This window comes from Salarias fasciatus, chromosome 3 (genome assembly GCF_902148845.1).
Source record: "Salarias fasciatus chromosome 3, fSalaFa1.1, whole genome shotgun sequence".
NCBI lineage: Eukaryota > Metazoa > Chordata > Actinopteri > Blenniiformes > Blenniidae > Salarias > Salarias fasciatus.
In genome coordinates this window covers 19,261,521-19,282,795 of record NC_043747.1, presented here as the reverse complement: position 1 = coordinate 19,282,795, position 21,275 = coordinate 19,261,521, and the positions used below count along the sequence as shown (strand labels likewise).

The 21,275-nt window shown below is 44.9% G+C and overlaps 1 long non-coding RNA gene across 2 annotated transcripts; it reads left to right on the top strand.

Moving 5' to 3' along the window:
* The first annotated feature begins 15,539 nt into the window (after positions 1-15,539).
* On the top strand, positions 15,540-18,497 carry LOC115386058 (uncharacterized). Of its 2 annotated transcripts, none has more exons than XR_003931257.1 (9): positions 15,540-15,830; positions 15,923-16,183; positions 16,531-16,773; positions 17,135-17,245; positions 17,359-17,374; positions 17,448-17,539; positions 17,635-17,685; positions 17,827-17,889; positions 17,987-18,497. It is a non-coding gene; the product is annotated as an uncharacterized LOC115386058 (long non-coding RNA). The 2 variants fall into 2 exon arrangements; XR_003931258.1 differs by having other exon boundaries at positions 17,127-17,245.
* The last annotated feature ends 2,778 nt before the right edge of the window (positions 18,498-21,275 follow it).

Sequence of the window (21,275 nt, the reverse complement as noted above, 5' to 3'; positions counted from 1 at the left end):
ACAACCATCTCAGTCGGAGGCTCAGTGAGTCTTTCCTGCTCTGTGAGAGACTCTGATGGATGGAAATATGAGTTTTACAGAAGAAAATCATCAACCAGCTGGGAGAAACTAGTTGAAACAAATGTTGGGGACAATGGAGTCATCCAGGTATCTAAAGGAGGAATTTACCGGTGCAGAGGAGAGAGAGAAACATCAGGTTATCTCTCTGACATGAGTGATGAAGCCACCATTAGGATAACTTGTGAGTTCAGTTTTTTTGTCACCAATAAGTTGTTTGTCGATCGTCATAGAAATCCTGATTAAACTAATGTGTGTGTTTGTCTTTGTTTCCTCATATCTGGTGGAAACAGTCACCAACAAGCCTGTCATAACACGACAACCCAGCTGGTCTCAGATATTCCAGGGTGAGAAGATCACTCTGACATGTGAGGTCCAGGGAGGAGAGAAGACTGACTGGTGGTATTACTGGTGGAGAAATTCAGAATATCTTCCAGAGGAGGATGAAAAGATGTTACAGTTCACTGCTTCTGAGTCCCTCAATGGAGAGTATGAATGTGTGGCCAGACGCAGAGATGACTCTGATTCTTCAACCACATGGAGTGAAGCCTTCACAGTGTCAGCGTTACGTAAGTGATGTTTGTTGGTTTTTCTTATGTTAGATTGATAATCAGACAATGAGATAATAAAGCACAACATAATTTAACTGGTGGGGCTGTGTTATGGCAATTTATTTAATAAAGTGCATCAGCCGGCGAGTTCGTTTTGGTCTTTTTATTAAGCTGTACAGCTGGAGAAGTCACACAATCAACAGAGTAACAGAGTGAGTTCTCCCCTCGCAGGGGCGTGCAAGCCTCTAATAACTATCCGCTGCGTTCACTCCCAGGGGCCTTGACTGCACCCAGCCGCAGGCTGGATACAGGAAGACTCCCACGAGTGCCCGCAGCTGCTAAGCTAAGATTATCAGGGAAAAGTAAAACCTAGACAAAGCAGTCGCGGTTCCCCACACATCGGAGTGTGGGAGCTACGGTTGTTTACAAAAATACCTCTGTGAGCACTACAAGCGAGAAAAAGCATGCATACATGAGAAATTTCCATTACATTCCCCCCTTTTGATTAAATCAACCACGGTTTAATCAACTTCAACACATGGGAGATGCCAACAGACCCCCCCCCCCCCAACATTAGTCAATCAATCCTAAATCATCAGCAGGATCAACATCAGAATCATCAGAGAGGTGGACGAAAGAGGATGCAGACAGCTCAGCGGAATGAAGCAAAGTGTAATGAGCCAAAGTAGCCGTGAACATGCGAGCAACCAGACAACGGACCAGGGGAACGATGCAGCAGGAGAAAACCCCTAGAATCGATAGGAAAACAGCTAGCATGCCAGCGACTTTAGTAAGCCAAGCCCGCCAGCCGCCCCCAGCCAGCCAGCCCCATAAGTCCCATCCAGACGAGGGGACACCCGTCTCCTGAGCACGTAGTTCAGCCAGGAGAGAAGACAGCTGAGCATGGATATTAGTCATGTTATCCGAGACGTCAGGAACCCAGGTGCAGCAGTGATCACCTATGAGAGCACAGACCCCTCCCTTCTCAGCAAGAAGGAGGTCCAGGGCCACCCTGTTCTGCAGGCCCATGACACGCTCGGCCTTTTGCTCATCTGTGAGGAGATCAAAACCTTCAGTGACGAGACCGGTGAGGTTCTCCAACTCCCATGCAAGCGAGTTAATCTCATGCTGGTTACGAACGGTGCCATGCCAAGGGAAAAACCCCCCCCAGAACGCCTGCCCCCACCCTATGCGTCTCTTGTCCTCCGGAACTGCAACAGCCCGCTTCCGGAGACGGCGGACACCAGGGATATCAGCAGCAGAGGAATGCACAGTCACAGCAGGAATCAAATGGGCCAGATAGCAGGTACCAGACCAGTCTCTAGGCAGATAAATGTAGGATCTATGACCACAAACCCACACCATGTCCGTGGGACACCCATAGCCCGCCCTGCTGGGGAAGGATACGATGTCCCCCTTCAGAACAGTGTTAGCATCCCACTGGAGAAACAACGAAGACATGTTAGCAAAAACAGAGTAGTTCAAGTAGATCACAGACCAGAGCGGCGAACCACTCCACCAGGTCGACGCATGGGGAGAGGTAGCATTAGGACATGGCTGATGATCCACAGAACAGGACACATTGAGAGTGAGCGCACAGCCAACAGTGTCACCCAAATGGGAACGGGTCCGAGCAGGTTGCCGCACGCACAAGGGAGGCGGGCCGAAAGGAGAATGTAGGCCCCTGAGCTCGTAAATAGTACCTGTGTGTGCACACGTGAAATTAGTAATATTAGAAAAATGCATGGGCTCTCGGAAAGGGGTCAGCGGGGGAACAGTTGCGTTCGGGTATCGCAGTGTAAGCAGGGTTTGATTCTTGCGGTAGCGGATAAAGGTGTATAGAGAGTCGGAGAGGGAGACGGGATGTGGGATCAGCAGAGTGTTAGCAGGGGTAGCATGAGGCATAAAAGCACACACAATACAACTAGAATTATGCAGTCCCCGAGCTACCGCGCGGGCAGCTCTCCACCACAGATTGTCCTGGGGCCCGGCGAGGTCCTCCACCACGTGCCCACGGTGGAGCGGAGGAGCCACCACTGCTAGCGCTGGCAGCAGCATCATCAGGACCAGGAACATCTCCATCGTTGCCTCGTGGAGGGTGGACCACCTCACACGGGAGCTGATCTCAGGGATTATTCTGCCCTGTGGCTGGGAGATCAGCTGTCGGAGCCGGCGGTGGCACCGTAAGGAGCTTACAGTGACTCGCGTGGATCCAGGTAGCTCGCTCTGCTACCTTTACGGCAGTGTGAGTCACCAGCAGGACTTGGAACGGACCGAGCCACCGTCTGGCTTTCCAGTGCTTCCTGCGGAAGTCCTTCACCAGGATCCAGTCCCCTGGGTTCAGTCGGTGTAGAGGGCCTTCAGCCGGGCGCGGAAGAGCCTCCTTCACGGTCTGCCTGATCTGAAACAAAGTCTTGGAGAGATCGGCACAATAAGACACCATGCTGCTGTCACACATATCAGTAGACAAGGTTTGCCAGCGCGGCGGCTCCAAGCCTGTCTGAGGCGGGCGCGCGAACAGTGTCTCAAATGGACTGAGACCTGTTCTGGCTCTCGGACGCATGCGCATGGCCATTAGCACAAGAGGAAGAGCTTTGGGCCACGAAAGGCCTGTGTCCTCACAACACTTAGCCAGCTTGGCCTTCAAAGTGCCATTCTCTCTTTCCACTGCTCCTCCAGACTGAGGATGATAAGAGCAGTGTGTGCGTAACTGGAACCCCAGTCTGTTGCTGACCTCCGTCAGCGCCTTATTTACAAAATGGGTTCCGTTATCACTCGTGATTCTGGTGGGAATGCCCCACCTCGGAAGGATTTCAGTCAGGAGTGCTTTGGCTACCGCTCCGCTGTCCGCATGTTTGGTGGGAAAAGCCTCCACCCATTTGGAAAACATGTCAACAACCACCAGGCAGTATTTCTTACCCTCTGCAGGAGTCAGTTCCACAAAGTCCATCATCAGGTGGTCAAAAGGGAACTCAGACGGCGGGTGAGCAGCGCTCCCCACAGGCCGGACATGGCCGACATTGTGAGCTGCACACACCAAACATGTCTTACAGTGCCGTTCCGCCACAACCGAGAATCCCCTGGTAAACCACAAAGATGTGACCTGTTGTACCATTCCCCCCTTGGAGACATGATCAACACCATGAGCAAGCTTAGCAAAATGAGGGAAGAGACGACGAGGGAGACAGGGACGTCCATCCGAAGACACCCACACCCCGTCAGCGAACCTGCACCCGCTTGAGGACCAAAGCCGGCGATCATCAGGCGTAGCCAGCGATTGAACCTCAGCAAGAGAAGCGGAGGGGGCGGCCTCGGAGTCAGCAACCGTTAGCTGAGGAGCCGGAGGTGCACTCGCCGCCCGTCTGGCAGCCGCATCAGCAGCAGCGTTCCCCCTGGAGATTGAATCTGCAGAGCCTGTGTGCGCAGAGCATTTCACAACAGCAACAGCAGAGGGTAACAAAATAGCATCCAACAGATCATAAACTTGAGAGGCATTCAGGATTGGTTTACCACCAGACGTCAGAAAATTCCTGTGCTTCCACAGGATACCAAAGTCGTGCACCACGCCAAAGGCGTAGCGAGAGTCTGTGTAAATGGTGACAGTTTTCCCCCTGGAGAGCTTACAGGCCTCAGTAAGGGCCACCAGCTCCGCAGTCTGAGCCGAGAAGTGAGCCGGAAGGGAGCCGGACACCAGGGTGTCATGATCGGAGCAAACAGCAAAACCCACCCGGTTTCTTCCGGTCACATCGCGAGAGGAGGAGCCATCTACATACAAGATGAGATCGGAATTAGGCAAAGGAGAGTCAGAGAGATCCACCCGTGGGGTGCAGACATGTGACAAGACCTGATCACATTGGTGAGGCTCCCCATCCTCCTCGGTGGGGAGGAGGGTCGCCGCGTTAAGCCTGGTGCACCGCTGAACAGTGATGTTAGGCATGTCCAGCAAAACAGTAGTGTACCTGAGCCAACGTGCCGCAGAAAGGTGCGAGGTACGCTGTTCAAGTAGAATGACCGATACAGAGTGTGGTACCGTAACAGTGAGCTGAGAATAACCCACTATGTCTCTGGACGCCAAAACCGCCTTCTCCGCTGCCGCAACAGCACGCAGGCAGTGTGGGAGCCCCGCAGCCACCGCATCTAACCGCGAGGAGTAGTACCCCACCGGACGAAGCAGGTCCCCATGAGCCTGTAAAAGAACAGATGACATGAAGCCATTCTTCTCATCCACCATCTGTGTGAATGGTTTGGATGGATCAGGCAGAGCCAGAGCCGGAGCAGAGAGGAGGGCCTCCTTCAAAGCAACAAATGCAGCCTCGGCCTCTGTGGTCCACGGGACTGGTTCTTGCGCCGCAAGGCGTGATCCATAGATACATCTGGTAAGAGGGGACTCAAGAGATGAATAGTTAGGAATAAAATTCCTACAATAACCAGTCATGCCTAAGAAAGACATCATTTGTTTCTTAGTGACGGGTTTTGGAATGTTGCGTATCGCAGCAACACGGGAGTCTGACAGCTTCCGAGCGGAGCAGGAGATCACATGCCCCAAGAAGGTGACAGTGGGGAGAACATACTGCAGTTTCTTCCTGCTAACCTTGTGACCCTGCTCACAAAGATGACGCAACAATGCAAGTGTGTCAGTTTGACATTGCTCCTCCGTAGGCGCACAAACCAGGAGATCATCCACATACTGCAGAAGGACCGAACCTGGGGACAGTACAAGGGAGGAGAGAGAATCACGCAGTGCCGCATTATAAATGGTGGGAGACTCACAATAACCTTGACACAGCCGTGTGAAGGTGTACGGTTTCCCTTCGAATTCAAATGCAAACCAGTACTGTGAATCCGGATGAACTGGAACAGAGAAAAATGCATTTGACAGGTCAATCACAGAAAAGAACGTAGCTGTGGACGGTATCTGAGATAAAATGGTGTGTGGGTTAGGAACGGTGGGAGACCTGGGGACCACCGCCCTATTCACAGCTTGCAGATCCTGAACAAATCGCCACTCCACTGGTTCACCAGGGCCCCTAATTTTCTTCACAGGAAACAGCGGAGAGCGCACTGGTGAGGAGGGGCAGGGCACAATCACCCCTGCCTTTAGCAACGAATGAAACACAGGAGTTATGCCTGCCACGGCCTCCTGTTTCAGCGGATACTGCTTCTGACAGGGCCGGAAAGAAGACTTGGGTGTGATGACGACAGGCTCACACCCCCTTATCAGTCCAACGTCATATTTGTTTTCAGCCCACAGCTGCTTTGGCAGCGAGTCAAGGGCTGCTGCCGTGGAGGGAGAGGCACAAGGAGAGAGAGAGAGAAGTGAATCATACTGGCATGCCAGTCGCACAGTACGCTGACAGTGAACAGCACTAGGGAGTGCTTGACAATACACGCGAGCTGATGTGGAGTACAAAACATGTGGGTCAGAAGTGGGCTCCCAATCTTTAGCTCTGGAAGCCTTCAGCATAAATGCCCCTAAGTGCTTCCAAGCTCGGTTCGACGGTCGAGCCAGCGAAATGTGAGGTGAGGACCCTCCCCACCCTCGGAATAAGGGACTCTGAGTCGGTGTGAGTTGGACCGAGAGAGCACAGAAAGATTTGTCCCACACCAAACACTGAAGGATGAGTCTATCATGTGTTTGTTTAAAGAACTGCTTCTCATACCCGTCATCTGGACCGTCACGACAGAAATAAGATGTGCAGTGCAAATCTGCCGCCTCCATGAAAACTGAGGAGGGCGCCACTCTAGCCCGACATAATTCCAGCCACTGCAAACTTGTCGGTTGTTGACCAATCTTCCATTGATACACATAGTTTGGGGTCAAAGGGCAATATTTGACCATTGTGAGTGTGCTCATGTTGTCCTCCTCAGGGCCAGTGGGGGGTCCCGAAATAGACAACCCCTCAGGTCCTGACACAACCGTGAGCCTGAGTTGACACATCAGATCCCTGCCCAGCAAATTGATCGGGCATAATTTAGAGAGAAGAAATTTATGAGTGAACCGCGATCCTGTAGAGGGTGAACAGGTTAATGGAACCGTAAACCGCTCCCTCTGCTGATGTCCAGATGCCGATATGGACAGGATGGAATCCCCACTCAGTCCTGGGGCGGGAGTGAGGACGCCATCCTGAATAACAGAATGGGTGGCACCCGTGTCCACCATGAAATGTACATTTTGACCATTAACCACCAGGGTGTAAATGGGAAACTTTTTGTATTGCTCTTGTGATAGGAAGATGTGTGTGTGCATGTCATGTATGTGTGTCGTCTCAGCATCCACTGTGTGTGTGTGTGTGGTGTCTCACTATCTACTGTGTGTGTGTGTGGTGTCTCACTATCTACTGTGTGTGTGTGTGGTGTCTCACTTCCCTGTACCGCTGCAGCTGAAATGTCAGCGGTGTAATCCTCCGTCCCTGGGATCGCCTCCCCCCCCTCGCACCGTCAGTCCGCTTGTGGAGCTTCCTTGCCACTCTTGCATTCCTCCCGGGCCTGCGGGCATTTTTTTGCCCAGTGTCCACGTTGCCCACATAGAAAACAGCAATCCACGTCGAACGATTGGCGATATTGCTTGCGTTGGCGTGTACCACGTCCCCCGCTCCTGCGACTTCGGCCTCTACCCCGACCCCCCGCTGGTGGGGGGCCCGAGTACATGGTCAAGGCAGCCTTATGAAGATCAGCATCCCGTCTCCCGGCCTGCTTGTTGACCTTATCTCTGATGATGTCCTGAGCGTGGCAGCAGTGCCGTCTCAGGGTTGCCAGGCGGACATCGTGTCTCATGCCCACATACAGCTGTCGCACGAGGGCCCCCATCTCGGGTAACAGTCCGTCTACAATGGTGGCACACAAGAGCTTCTCCCAGGGTTCAGCTTCATCCCCCAGCCTAGGAGGACGCTGTAGTCCAGAATGACGATTGAAGACCTCTTCAGCTCTGTGCAGAAAATCCTCAACCAGCTCCTGAGGCCCCTGTTTCAGAGTGCGCAGTGCGGTGGGGAAACGCCGTAGTTATCACTGCGGTGAGTGCTGTAATGGCATTACGGAAACCCGCATTGCCCACATGGACCCAGTCCGGATCTTTCAGACGGGCTTCATCCCCGGGCATACTTTCCCGTATCTTGGCCAGGTCACAGGGCTTCAGCTTCAGGGCAAGAATTTTTCTTATTTCCGCTCCAGTAGGTCTGTATTCTTGGCAGAACGCCGAAAATTCAAGCCCGAATTTCTGTCCATTTTCAACCGGATCAGGGAGTTGTTTTCCGTGCATCTGAACTTCCTCTGGAGACCATGGGCGGTACACCAGAATTGGACCGTCAGCACCAGCAACCTCCACCATCGGAGCGGTCACAGTGGATGAAACTGCGGGTGGAGATGGAGATGTAGAACGCCGCTGGCGCCGGCTGCGGGTGCCGATAGGAGACCTGGTGGGACTCGGAGTTCGGGTCGTAGTTGAATCCGGGGCAGGTCCTCCTCCCATAGCTTCATCTAGCAGTGGTGGTGGCTGGTCTTGAGGATGACGGCGTCGAGGGGGGTGCGAGTCCAGGTCGGGGTCCACCTTCATGGCAGCCAATGCCTGTACAGCGGGAGCATAAGGCGAGGAAAGTGAAACATCACATGTCGGCGGTACCGATTTTAACGCATTATCTTTTCTGTTTCCCACATCTCCACTCATATCCAATGCCCCCGCCATTTTGCGCATAGTCGCTTTCTTCTCTCTACTTTCTGCTTCCGTTTTCCAAATTGTAATACACTTCTTGTGCATCTCCAGTCGCTGCACATGTTCAGGCTTCAACTTCCCCTTCAAAGTCATCATTTTATCCCATTCCGCCTGAATGTCTCTTTCGACCTTCTTTATCTGATTCACACTCAAACTGCCCCCCTCAGGGAAACCAAACCTTTCACTCCATTCTCTCACACAGCCCACACACTCAGACCCATATTTTTTCGACATGTCGTTACATATTGGGGTGTCTGGAGGACTCTTCTCTTTAACAGATCTGTTACCCATTTTTCAATTGGACGTCTCCAACGGCCTTTTCGCCTCTACGGTCCCAGCCCAGACCCGAGGGTGCAAAAGTGCTAAAAAACCCTCTCCAATCTCTCTCCCACTTCAAACACAAACACTCTGGGAGGATTGAAGTTTTATGCTGTTATTATAGTGACCGGCACTACATCAGTCACTCGCCCTCCAACCAGTCCAATATGAAAAGAACTCACCGGGTGCTTGTAGGAGTTTTCCCCTCAAAGGGGGGAAAACCAGTTCGTGGATCCTAGCGGTGGTCCGGACGGCAGGTGCGAACCCAGTCCCCGTAGAGTCCGTCAATGGCGGTGGGGCTGCAGCAATTTGTCCGCAGGATGGCCGATCACCGGGTCCCCGTCCCCCGCCGGATTCCACTCGTAGGATCCTGTTCGTGACGCCAACTGTTATGGCAATTTATTTAATAAAGTGCATCAGCCGGCGAGTTCGTTTTGGTCTTTTTATTAAGCTGTACAGCTGGAGAAGTCACACAGTCAACAGAGTAACAGAGTGAGTTCTCCCCTCGCAGGGGCGTGCAAGCCTCTAATAACTATCCGCTGCGTTCACTCCCAGGGGCCTTGACTGCACCCAGCCGCAGGCTGGATACAGGAAGACTCCCACGAGTGCCCGCAGCTGCTAAGCTAAGATTATCAGGGAAAAGTAAAACCTAGACAAAGCAGTCGCGGTTCCCCACACATCGGAGTGTGGGAGCTACGGTTGTTTACAAAAATACCTCTGTGAGCACTACAAGCGAGAAAAAGCATGCATACATGAGAAATTTCCATTACAGGCTGTCAGGTTCAAAATTGTTAATCATGATTATGTAGTTAATTTAGTTCTGTCTAATGATATATTTTTCTATCATGATTAATTGCAGAACTATGATTAGGGTGATTAGTTCGCTTGAAGAAACAAAGTAAGAGAGTGTTGAGGTTTATGTTGGGTAATTTGTATTAAATTACTGAAGTATCGATAGCCGGGAGTAATTCATTTGAGTAAATTGTCATTTAGCAATTAATAATTACAGGTCAACAATCTATTACGGTGTAACAAACTGTTTAAAGTGAAGCACAAAGTAATCTATCCAAAATGCTATTATTATTAATCCGAATAAACTGTAATTTATTCATGAATAATTTCAATTACCGTATTGGCCCGAATATAAGACGATGTTTTTTTCCAGAAATTGCGTCCTCAAAAGTGGGGTCGTGTTATAATCGCGGACTTACGGTAGATGGTCAATACCCATCCGCGCCGCTAGATGGAGCCAAAGTGTCACTGACCAGAGAGCGAGTGGAGTGATGAAATGAGATCAAATGATCTGATGAAAAATGGCGGATCATCTGGAACAAAGGGGCTGAACGCTGGACAACTGAGCAACAACAGAGGAGAAGTTATGATACCAACTTTAAACTGATGGTGATCAACGCAGCAGAGTCATCAAACTACTGCCAAGCTGCAGGAGATCTGGTGGAGCAGAGCCTCGTTCTTATTGGAGAGCACAGAAAAAAACGCCTACAGATGCTAACACCATGAGAAAATATGGAAGCCCATTTCCGCCACTTAAAAAAAAAAAAAAACACCACACGGTAAGTCATAATTATGAGATAGTAAGTCGAAATTATGAGATAGTAAGTCATAATTATGAGATAGTAAGTCGAAATTATGAGATAGTAAGTCATAATTATGAGATAGTAAGTCGAAATTATGAGATAGCAAGTCATAATTATGAGATAGTAAGTCGAAATTATGAGATAGTAAGTCATAATTATGAGATAGTAAGTCGAAATTATGAGATACTAAGTCGAAATTATGAGATAGTAAGTCATAATTATGAGATAACATCTGCGCATGCGCCCCATCACAACCGCTTCCTGTATGAAGATTGTATGAAGATTGAGTATTGAGTATCTGAATCTGAGTACTGAGTACTGAGGTCTGAGTACTATTGAGATCTGTGTACTAAACGTGAAAAATCTAAGCTACTGAGGGGCTGCTCCCGGAAACATCGAGTGGACGCGTCATTTGTGGTTTTTCAAAAGAAGCCAAAACCCATTTATGTTCAGAACGTATTTATTTTACACATAATTATATTATCCATACCTTGTGTATAAAACCGGAAACAAACAGCTCAAAGTGAGGCCACGAAACAGCGGTCAAAAAGTGCGTGGCTCTCTCGGTAAGCTGCATACCTGACAGGTAATAATCAGCACGCCTTTAAAAGTCATGCGTGACTCATGGTCTGGATGCGCCACCTACTGTGGAGACCAGGTACAACACGCTCTAATAAAGATGTGTCGTATTTGGTTGTGAACTGCCGACAGCAATCTGTTGACAGTGACCACAGGTTTCCAGATGCAGTTGAAGTTGCAACCTCAGCCATATTATGGTTTTATCCTTTCCAACTCAGAGCTGCTTCTTGCTTAAAATCCATTCCAGGGTGTGTTTGCTACTATAATACCACGTGAATCAGCAAGCACATCAAGTATTTCATTTATTTCAGCCATAAATCTCAATGTACAGACAGTCTACTTCTGTGTTCATTTAACAGCTCCCTGGCAGCTCACAGCGCCAAAGATCTTGTGTGGGAGGCGGCTGCACTGCAGCGCATGCGCAGATCGTATCTCATAATTATGACTTACTATCTCATAATTTCGACTTACTATCTCATAATTATGACTTACTATCTCATAATTTCGACTTAGTATCTCATAATTATGACTTACTATCTCATAATTTCGACTTACTATCTCATAATTATGACTTATTATCTCATAATTTCGACTTAGTATCTCATAATTATGACTTAGTATCTCATAATTTCGACTTACTATCTCATAATTATGACTTACCGTGTGGTGTTTTTTTTTTTCAAGTGGCGGAAATGGGCTTCCATAAGAAAAGCTTTCCGTGGTCCCAGAGCGACGCTTCAGAGAGACTGATAGAAAGGTGAGTGAATACGTCTCTGAAAGACGGACAGACGGAATGCCCACCACCAGAGCCTGATTCAGCTGAAGGCTCTGGAAAGTTATTTACATCATTTATGCAGTTTTGACCCCTTGAGGTTCTTATTTGTTGTTCATTGTTTCTTATTTTGAGAGAGAGAATATATTTTTTATTCAATACTGTAGAAATATTTTTTCATTTTGTATCTCGTGAAATGTTATCTCAGTTGTTAGTTTTTGAGTTTATAATAATTGTATAATAAAAAGTTGTTTTATGAGTGACCTTACTGTCTTAAGCATTTTTTTTTTTTTTTTCACAAAATGATCTTTGAAAAATAGGGGTCGTGTTATAATCGGAGTCGTCTTATATTCGGGCCAATACGGTAATCAGTTGTTTGGGAATGAGTCGATCAGGGAGTGATTTAACCATTAAATCATTCATTAACCAGGTGTTATTAATTAATCAATAATGCCACAAATGACCAATTACTTGAAATGGGTGAATTCCTGAAAATGAGCTGACAGAAGTTGTGAATTAGGCTTTTTTTTTTTTCTTTTTTAACCTGTCCTGTCCAACATGGAAGCAGCAGAATGGAAGTCTGGCTGCTGTTATATGCCCGAAAGATTTGCTCATCCAAGAGGAGCTGATGAACATATAACTCCTCTTGTTAACATGCTTTCTTGATTGTATTCATATTGAGTACTGATACATGATGTTACTGAACTGACAGGGGGGCAGAAAGACAGGTCAGAAAAACAGAAAGGAGGAAGAAAGTACAAGAAAGAAACTCGTGAACAAACAAGCAAACAACACCAACAAAAAAAGAGTGAAGAGAAGGAAGAGAGTTCGGGTTAGGGGGGCCCTGGCTTTGTGTACCATGTGACCACCTCCCCAGCTCCAATGCTCCATGTGAGCGCGGCGCCGCACTGAACCAGGGGCTGGTCGAACGGCGAAGGGATTTGATTGGTTTCTTAAGAGCGGTCCGTGCCTTACGATGGGTCGGAGTTTTTACACTCCTGTGGCTGCTGCAGTGGTCAGATTTTTTCCGCACCTTTTTCCGTCCACATAATGTATTGACTTCTCCCAGGGGGCAAGGAGCATTTCACTCAGTATGACTAAAAGTGCTTTTGGACAACATCGTCTACCCAAGCTTTAATCCAAATACACCATTTGGATGAAACATTTCTGCAGTAAATCTTCTGAATAGATCCTGTGAATAATTAAAACAAAAGAAGGATCCTATAAATCATGGCAACACGGTGGTGCAGTGATTAGCGCTCTTGCCTCACAGCAAGAAGGTCCTGGGTTCAAGTACTGGCTGAGGCTCAGGGTCTTTCTGTGTGTAGTTTGCATGTTCTCCCTGTGTGTGTGTGTGTGTGTGTGTGTGTGTGTGTGTGTGTGTGTGTGTGTGTTTCCTCCTGGTACTCTGGCTTCCTCCCACGGTCCAAAAACATGCATGTCAGGTTAATTGGTCACTCTTTATTGCCCCAAGGTGTGAATGTGAGCATGAATGGCTACATGTGTCAGCCCTGTGACAGACAGGCGATCTGTCCAGGGTGGACCCCGCCCTCACCCAACACAGCTGGGATTTGCTCCAGCCACCCGCGACCCTGAAAAGGACAAGATGGATAGAAAAGGCAGATGGATGAATCCCGTAAATCCTCCTGAACAAAAAATACTGCTGTCATCTGCAAATGAAACCAATTTTAAGTGTTTGTAATCCAGTACTGACCCCTGCAGGATGCCACAAGCAATGCTGAATCATGAAGAACAAAACTTTTCCAGCTTCACAAACTGTCAAGTTAAAATAGAAACAAACAAGTGAAGAGAAAAATCATCACTGTGTTCTGTATGTCTCTGTTAAAAAAAACTCACGTGTGTGTGTGTGTGTGTGTGTGTGTGTGTGTGTGTATGTGTGTGTGTGTGTGTGTGTGTGTACTCGTATTTCTATCCTTGTGGGGGCCAAAATGTCCCCACAAGGATAGGAAAACCTGGAACGACGTGCCTTGTGGGGACCTTTTTCCGGTCCTAATGAGGAGAAACAGTGTTTTCTTGACCATGTTCACTGTGAATAATTTTCCTGTAAAATAACAGTAATGTGCTGGCAGCAGAGACGCCAGCACTTTACTGTTATTTTACAGTATTCATACTGTGAAATTATTTTACAGCCTATTGCTGTTAAAATAAAGTACAGCATATTTCTGTATTTTGTTTTATTTACAGTAAAGTGCTGGCAGCAGAGACGCCAGCTCTTACTGTTATTTTACGGTATTCATACTGTGACATGACTTTACAGCCTATTGCTGTAGAAAAAAAAAATAACATATTTCTGTATGTTTTTACAATTTACATTACAAAACTGGCAGCAGACACAGCAGCTACATTGTACTTCTACAGTATGCACACAGTTTTCACATATTGCATTATGGGAAGGTTTCTTGTAGATTACTTTAAATTCCCACTTTTTTAATGCAGACAGCAATAATTGATAATAAAACATCTCAATTAGGCAGTTTGCAAAGTTTAAATTATAAATCTTCAATTTAATTAAAATTAGAACCTTATTGTTCTGTGAGCTACATAAATCTGCACAAAATGATGCATTATGAAGATTAATTATTCAAAAACAACAACAGAGAAAGGACATGAATTAAACACACTTTTATTTTTAAGCGAAGCGTTAAAACAAATAATTTTACTGTGAAACAACAATTGCATAAAATCTGCATGACCCAGAGTAACAAACCAAAAGAGATCTGAGTAGCAAACTAAATTGAATGGGATTTATTCTTGAATTTGCTTGTCAGACTGTCCCTTACCAAATGAGAAAACACCTGAGACACATATGTATTTTTAGATAAATGGAGTTGTAACATAATATGAGCCAATATTGTGGCACAGTTACGACCACAGACCTGACAGGGAAACATTTTGCTGCCAATGCGTGAAAAACTTAAAAAAAAAGTTGCCTACACAACTGCCAGACTTTGGCTTTGACTTCGGGGCGTCTGCCGCTGTTCAAAACGGGTAAAAACAAATGGCTAACAATAGCTAACACCAGTTAGTGTGTAGCTAGCTAACTGCTGCTCTGAGTACAATTTACAGCTAACCCAAAAAGTTCACATTTGATTTAATAGTGATGGCAAAGCAGGTGAATATTGAACTTACTTTTTTCAAGTCTAAATCTTAATGATAGGTGACATTTCAAAATCACACACAAACATTAGCTCGACATCTTGCTGAACATCTCTCTGTCCAACAGTATTTTTGCTCAGTCAGACTTTCTGATTAAAATAAAAATCCTTACAGAACAATTATTAATAAACATTACCTTATACTGAGCAGATGTGAAGCCCGATTGCTGCAGATGCTATCTTACAAGTAATGTTCTCTGAAGTGCCTCCTCCTATCGACTTCAGGAAAAATACCCACTTTTCCAAAAATACTTTAGTGTACTGTAATTTGAAACATTGACATACCGTGATAGGTTTTTGTGCCATCGCTTCAAATTTACTACACCACAATGCATTGCAAAATACAGTACAAAACCGTATTACATAAAAACAGTAGATTAGTGCTGAAAATTGGCCGTAAATTTACAGCAATTGCTAACAGTGTTGTTACTGAAAAAAGTAAAAGTGCAAAAACATTTTTTTTAGGGTTAGCCTTTGTTTTGGTGTGGTTTAGGGGTAAGGTAAGGGTCAGGATTAGGAGTTAGACATGAATGGGAGTCAATGGAAGGAAATACGAACCTGTGTGTCTGTGTGTGTGTGTCTGTGTCTGTGTGTGTGTGTGTGTGTGAGAGAGAGAGAGAGAGAGAGAGAGAGAAGAGGAACAGATGAGAAAACAATTGGACACAACACAAGTTATGTTTTTTTTTTTTTTTTTTTTTTAAATTCAGTCAAGAATGAATCCCATAATCCAGGCCAACATGTATTACATTTTGATTTGAGAAAATAACCTCTCTCCTGCAGGACTGAAGCTCGTCCTCTCTGTGTCTCCATCATGGTTGATTCCTGGAGCTTCAGTCACTCTGATCTGTCACACTGAGCCTCCGTCAGCAGGGTGGAGCTTCTACTGGTTCAAAGCTGTTCCAAACTCTCAGGATTCCTACACCTATGAGCCTCTACCTGGTACCAGCAGTGGGACAGCAAACAATTCCTTCACAGTTCATGGACAGACACACACAGCAGGATATGCATGTTCAGCTGGACGAGGGGATCCGCTGATTTACACACAACACAGTCGTCCCACATTTGTCTGGTCTTCAGGTCAGTTTGTCTTTCTGGAACACTTGAACTGTTGTCTTCCAGCAGCCACAATAGAAATGCCATCCTTCACTGAGCCTTGATGTTTTGTCCAGGTGTTCATCCATCAGCGTCTCTCACAGTGAATCCTGACAGAGTCCAACACTTCACCTCTGAATCTCTCTCACTGACATGTGAAGGAAACTCTTCCCAGTGGAGGCTGATCCAGTTTCTGACTGACGACTCGCTGTTGAGCTTTCTTCCTCCAGCTACAATCAATGAATCAACATATATTAAGAATGAGGCTCCAAGAAAAGCTGTGTACTGGTGTGAGTCTGGAACAGAGTTCAGCAATGCAGTCAACATCTCCACACACTGTGAGTTGTCTTTTTCTCTGCTCGTTGGGAGTTTTGAGGCTTTTTTCACTTTTATTTAAAAATTTAAAAAGTAATTTAAAAAAACAAAAAAAGGTGAATGAAAATCAAAGCTGGTGTGATGTGAATGTGTTTGATTTTCTGTCCTGTGATGAAGTGTCGAACTGTCCAGCGTGTCCTCTGCCCTCACCCAGAGTCTGCTGAGATTTAACTCCAGCAGCCTGGAACATTCAGTATGATGGAGCGCTACAGAAGATGGACAGATGGATGAAAAATACCAACTTATTAGTGTGTATTTTCCATCCTCGTCGTCTCACCTTCTAATGAATGAACTGAACTCTGTTTTCCAGCTGATGGCGTTATCCTGGTGAGCCCTGTGTATCCTGTACCTGTGGGAGAGTCTGTAACTCTCCTCTGTGTCATGAAGACTGGAAATATTCCCTCGGATGTGTTTTTCTACAAAAATAACAAAGTCATTGAAAATGAGAGACGAGGAGAGATGAAGATCTCTGCAGTGTCAGAATCAGATGAAGGTTTCTACAAGTGTCAGTACAATGGAAGAGAATCAGCACAAAGCTGGATGGCTGTGAAAGGTGACTAACTTCTTACATGTTCTTCACAATATTATTGTAAATTCTTTATGTGATGTTAACTCTTGATAGGATACAAACAAAGAGCTTCCAAATGTATGGAAACTAAAAATACTGATCCACATTGAGACTAAACTCTGAATTTATATGACTTCATAGTGAGTGTGATTAAACATGCCTCTGTGCCTTTTATATGTAATGCAATGTGTTGGAGATCATTAAACTGAACATATTTCAATGTTTTTATGAGCTATTTATTGTGATTGCATTAGTTCAGAGAACAGGAAGTTACCAAATATGGTCACTATCCTGATAAACGCTTCCAACCATGAGTTTTAATCTTCCACAATATTCAGTGTTGCAGTGTCCAGATCTGAGAGCTCTTCATTCCATGTCTGGTTGATCTTTGGGCTGGTTTGTGGAGTTTTGCTTATTTTCATCCTCTGCCTGCTGTGGTGCTACAAATGCAAAAAGAGTGAGTTGATTTTAACTTTAAAACCTCTTGAAAAATGATGATGGAATTAGATTTTATACAATCTTAAAAACTGTTAACAGAAAATGGTTTGATATAATTGATTTGTTTTCCAGGGTCATGCTGCAGCAGGTTGGTATGACACTCATCTCTGGTTTTAATTGCAATAAGCTGCATGTTCCTGAATAATTTGCTTCATTTTCAGACGTATTGAGTCTTTGTATGTCAATCAAAGCTCTGCGACAAACCAGCCAGTGACCCAGAGTGAAAGTCAACTTTACTCCTCTCTCCTGCACGGTTCACATTCAGAATTAATACTCTCCTAATATCATCTGGTCTGACTTTAACTGCTTGCTGAAGTGTCTGATCTGCATTTCTTTGACTTCTTCTAGGTGATGTTTCTCTTTATGAATCCCTCAGACGCCCTGGAAACCCTGCAAACGGTCAGTCTGACACAAACCTTCTATGAAATAAAGTCCAGGTTGAGTCTTGAGCTTGTTGCAGCGACCTCAGTGAAAAGGAAGTGCTGAACAGAGAAACATGATCAAACAGTACTGATGGAAATTTATATGATATCAATACAGGTGAACCAGCTCAGGATTACATCAACGTCACATCCCACCAGCTTGATGATCTTCATGAATGATGTGAGTACACAGAATAAGAAATAAAGGAAAGTCTCTCCATTCTGTGAAAATATATGTAAAAATCTATTCAAAATTCTAAACTTGAACTGAATTTTAGGACGGAGGAAGGAAAAGCCATAAATCAGTGTCAGTGATGCCAGTGGAGCCTCATCTTCAGGACTGGAAACCACAGCAGAGTCCGAGAATCAACAGGTTCTGATTAAAACATGAAAAGCGACTGAAACCAGATCAAGCCTGGTGGTTGAAACAAGGAGCTGCTCCTCATACACAGAATACACACTGTGTGTAGGACGGTGTGTGGAGGAAGAGGCTTCATTCCACATATTTGACGTGAAAATGTCTGGTTGATTGATAGATTCTGTCGTTTCTTTCACACTGTTTCACATCAATTATCACATCACTTTGTTGTGATTATCAGAGGATTTTAATTTGAAATCTACACAGGCCTTTTTTATACGTAGTCTCCAACTGTTGTTCTGCTGATTATTATTGTTTTAACATTTCTGTTTTGTTACTTTTTTACTTTGGAACAATTTCAGGTTTTTAAAACTTTTTTTTTGTCTTTTATACATGAATAGTTACAGCTCACGATCAGTGTAATTCCAGCACAAGCCCTGTCTAAAATGCAATGACGTTGCAATGTAAATAATGTTCTTTTACTTCAGTTTTGGCATAATAAATATTTAGTCCGTGTAAGCTTTTCTTTGTTACTTCTTGTTTCATATTTCTTAAATGTGGAGCTGTTGTGATGACTGGATTTCCCCCAGTGGGATTATTTTAAGGGTTATTTTATCTTCATAGGCTGGTTGTGTTTATAGAGACCAAACATGAAGAATTCCAATGAAAATGTTTGATTTAATAACTTATTTTAATGGAAGCAGAGACTCTGGTAACTCCTGATAACTGTGAATCCTCCTCATAGAGACTGAAACAAGGAAAGAGACAGTTTGAAGAATGGAAGCAGCAGAAAGCACAAATCTTTGTCTTCAACTCTAAAAGTGAAGAGTCATCAATAAGTTAAACATTCCACTAAAGTAACTAAAAATTCTCCTCTGACAGCACTTAGAGAGCAGAAAGAAAATAGTAGTTGATGAAGTGACCTATGCTCAAGTATTCCCCAATAAGTGTAAAGTAAAAGGAAAGAAAGGTACGTGACGTCTGCATCCACGTCTGCATCTGTAATGTATATTTTCAACAGGATCGTCTTGGAAACAGGGAAATGGGACGCCTGCATTTTCCATTGATGTTTATTATTACAGTAAACTTCAGGAAACGTTGAGAAACTTTACCTTTAAACTTCATTGAAAGGTAAAGCTGCCATAAGTTTTTGTAACTGATGATACTTTTTCCCCCTTCACTGAGTTTCTTCAGTGATATTATTTATTTATTGACAGAAAAAAAAACAACAACAACAACTGTAGATCACATCCATAAACGGAGTGGAAACCATGAAGATAAAGTGTATATTTGTCTCTAGAGAAGCACTGTGTAAATTACGATATAGAGATTTGCTGAGTCCTGTAACGTTTGTAACTGCTGGACTGTCACCCGATTCAGCACCATGGACAGCTGCCAGAACAACCGTGACATGTGGCTCATGGAAAGTTGTTTTTCATTAATCTACCTGAACATTTATAGTGAAACAGCATTTGTTTTCATCCAAACTTTGCAATCACGATCATGATTTGTAGAAGACATTTGTATGCTGCTCACTATAAAATGATTATTCTGTCAAAACAACCTGTGAGCTGCTCCGCCTCCCATCCCCCGTCAATGAGGAGAAAGACCAGGTGGAACCAATCACCTGGTTAATGTCCCCGGCCGGCTGGGTGTGGAGGAGACACCTGTGCAGCAGCGTGCTTGCACGTGACACAGGAGCAGGCTCAGTCGTCGTCGTTCTATATTATTACACTAACGCCCAAATAAACGCGAATTTGACCCCCTAAACATGCACGAAAACTCACCAAATTTGGCACGCACATCGCAAAACAGTAAAAGTTTTCCCCTTTGAGAAACAACAGTGGACGGACAGCTGGTAAGCTCCGCGATGTGTCGCTGTTTGTGTAAACATCTCCGTCAGCTGGAGAAATGTTGGTTGCCTTCAGGAGCGCCTGGGACATTCCGACTTCACAAACTCACTTTGAGTTTAATGTTTGTTTGTTTTTGTTTTTTTGTCCAAGTCCAGTTAAACATTTACTGAAAAAGAACTTTGATAGCACCTGCTTTGTAAAAAGCTTTGGATTCATAACTGCATTTTTTAAATACGTTAAATATTTAAAATCTGGCCTTGTTGAGAATAAGTGGTTCTTCATTACCAAATCATAATTGGTTCCCATATTACTTTTACAGCAACCTTTATGAAACAATTAAAAATAAAAAAAATACTAGTCGTAGGAGTAACTGGGCTGTATTTTGTGTTTTCCTTGTAAAGGTTTTTCACGGAAAGAAACCTGGAGCAATCTGATAAAGGAACCTTTTGCAGTGACAATAAATAGCATTCCATTCCATAAAGAAACTTAAGGATCCAAAAAAACGGCTTAGTAAAGTAAAGAAACACAAACAAATCCAAAAGAATAAACAAACCTAAAGATCTGGACAATTAGAAAGCTTGAGAAGGCTCAAGAAATCTACAATAACCTGCAACTAAAACCTGACGTGATGACAAAAAAAAAAAAAAAAAAAAAAAAGACAACGAAAGAAAACTTAGACTGGTTCTTTGAATGAAATCCTGTGAAACTTCCCATGAGGGAAACATTCTCAAGTCCAGAAAGTCAGAAAAAGTCAGAGGACTTGACAGTGCTGTTCCTCTAAATAAATGCATCTCTGTGCAGAAAGAAAAATATCATGATCCTGAATCAATGCTCTCCCCTACGCTAAGCAGAGTGAGAGAGAAATGCTGCATCCAGATGTTTAGGTCCAAATCAAAAACAAAATCAACAAAAAAAAAAACATTATCATCAATTCTTACACTCAAAATACATTTTTACTCAACAGAAACATGGAGATCCGTAAGGCTTTAACCAGAGAATGGTGACAGCGTACTGCAAGGACCTCAGCATTTGGGACCCCCCCCCAATGCTGGGCATCTTTCAAGCCCGTCACGCAAGAGGACATTTTATCTGTCATTCACAAAATGAAACCATCCTCTAGTAGTCTTGATGTTCTCCCTGTTAGACTCCTCATGAACGTGTTTGATTTGATTGGGGCCTGCATTGTAGAAATGTTCAACATGTCACTGTCAACTGGCGTGTTTCCACGTTCTTTCAAACATGCCATTGTGGAGCCACATTTAAAGAAAGCACGCTTGGACCCAACAGATGTTAAGAGCTTCAGACCAATATCAAAAACCCCATTTCTGGCTAAAGTCCTGGAGAAGGTGGTCTGTG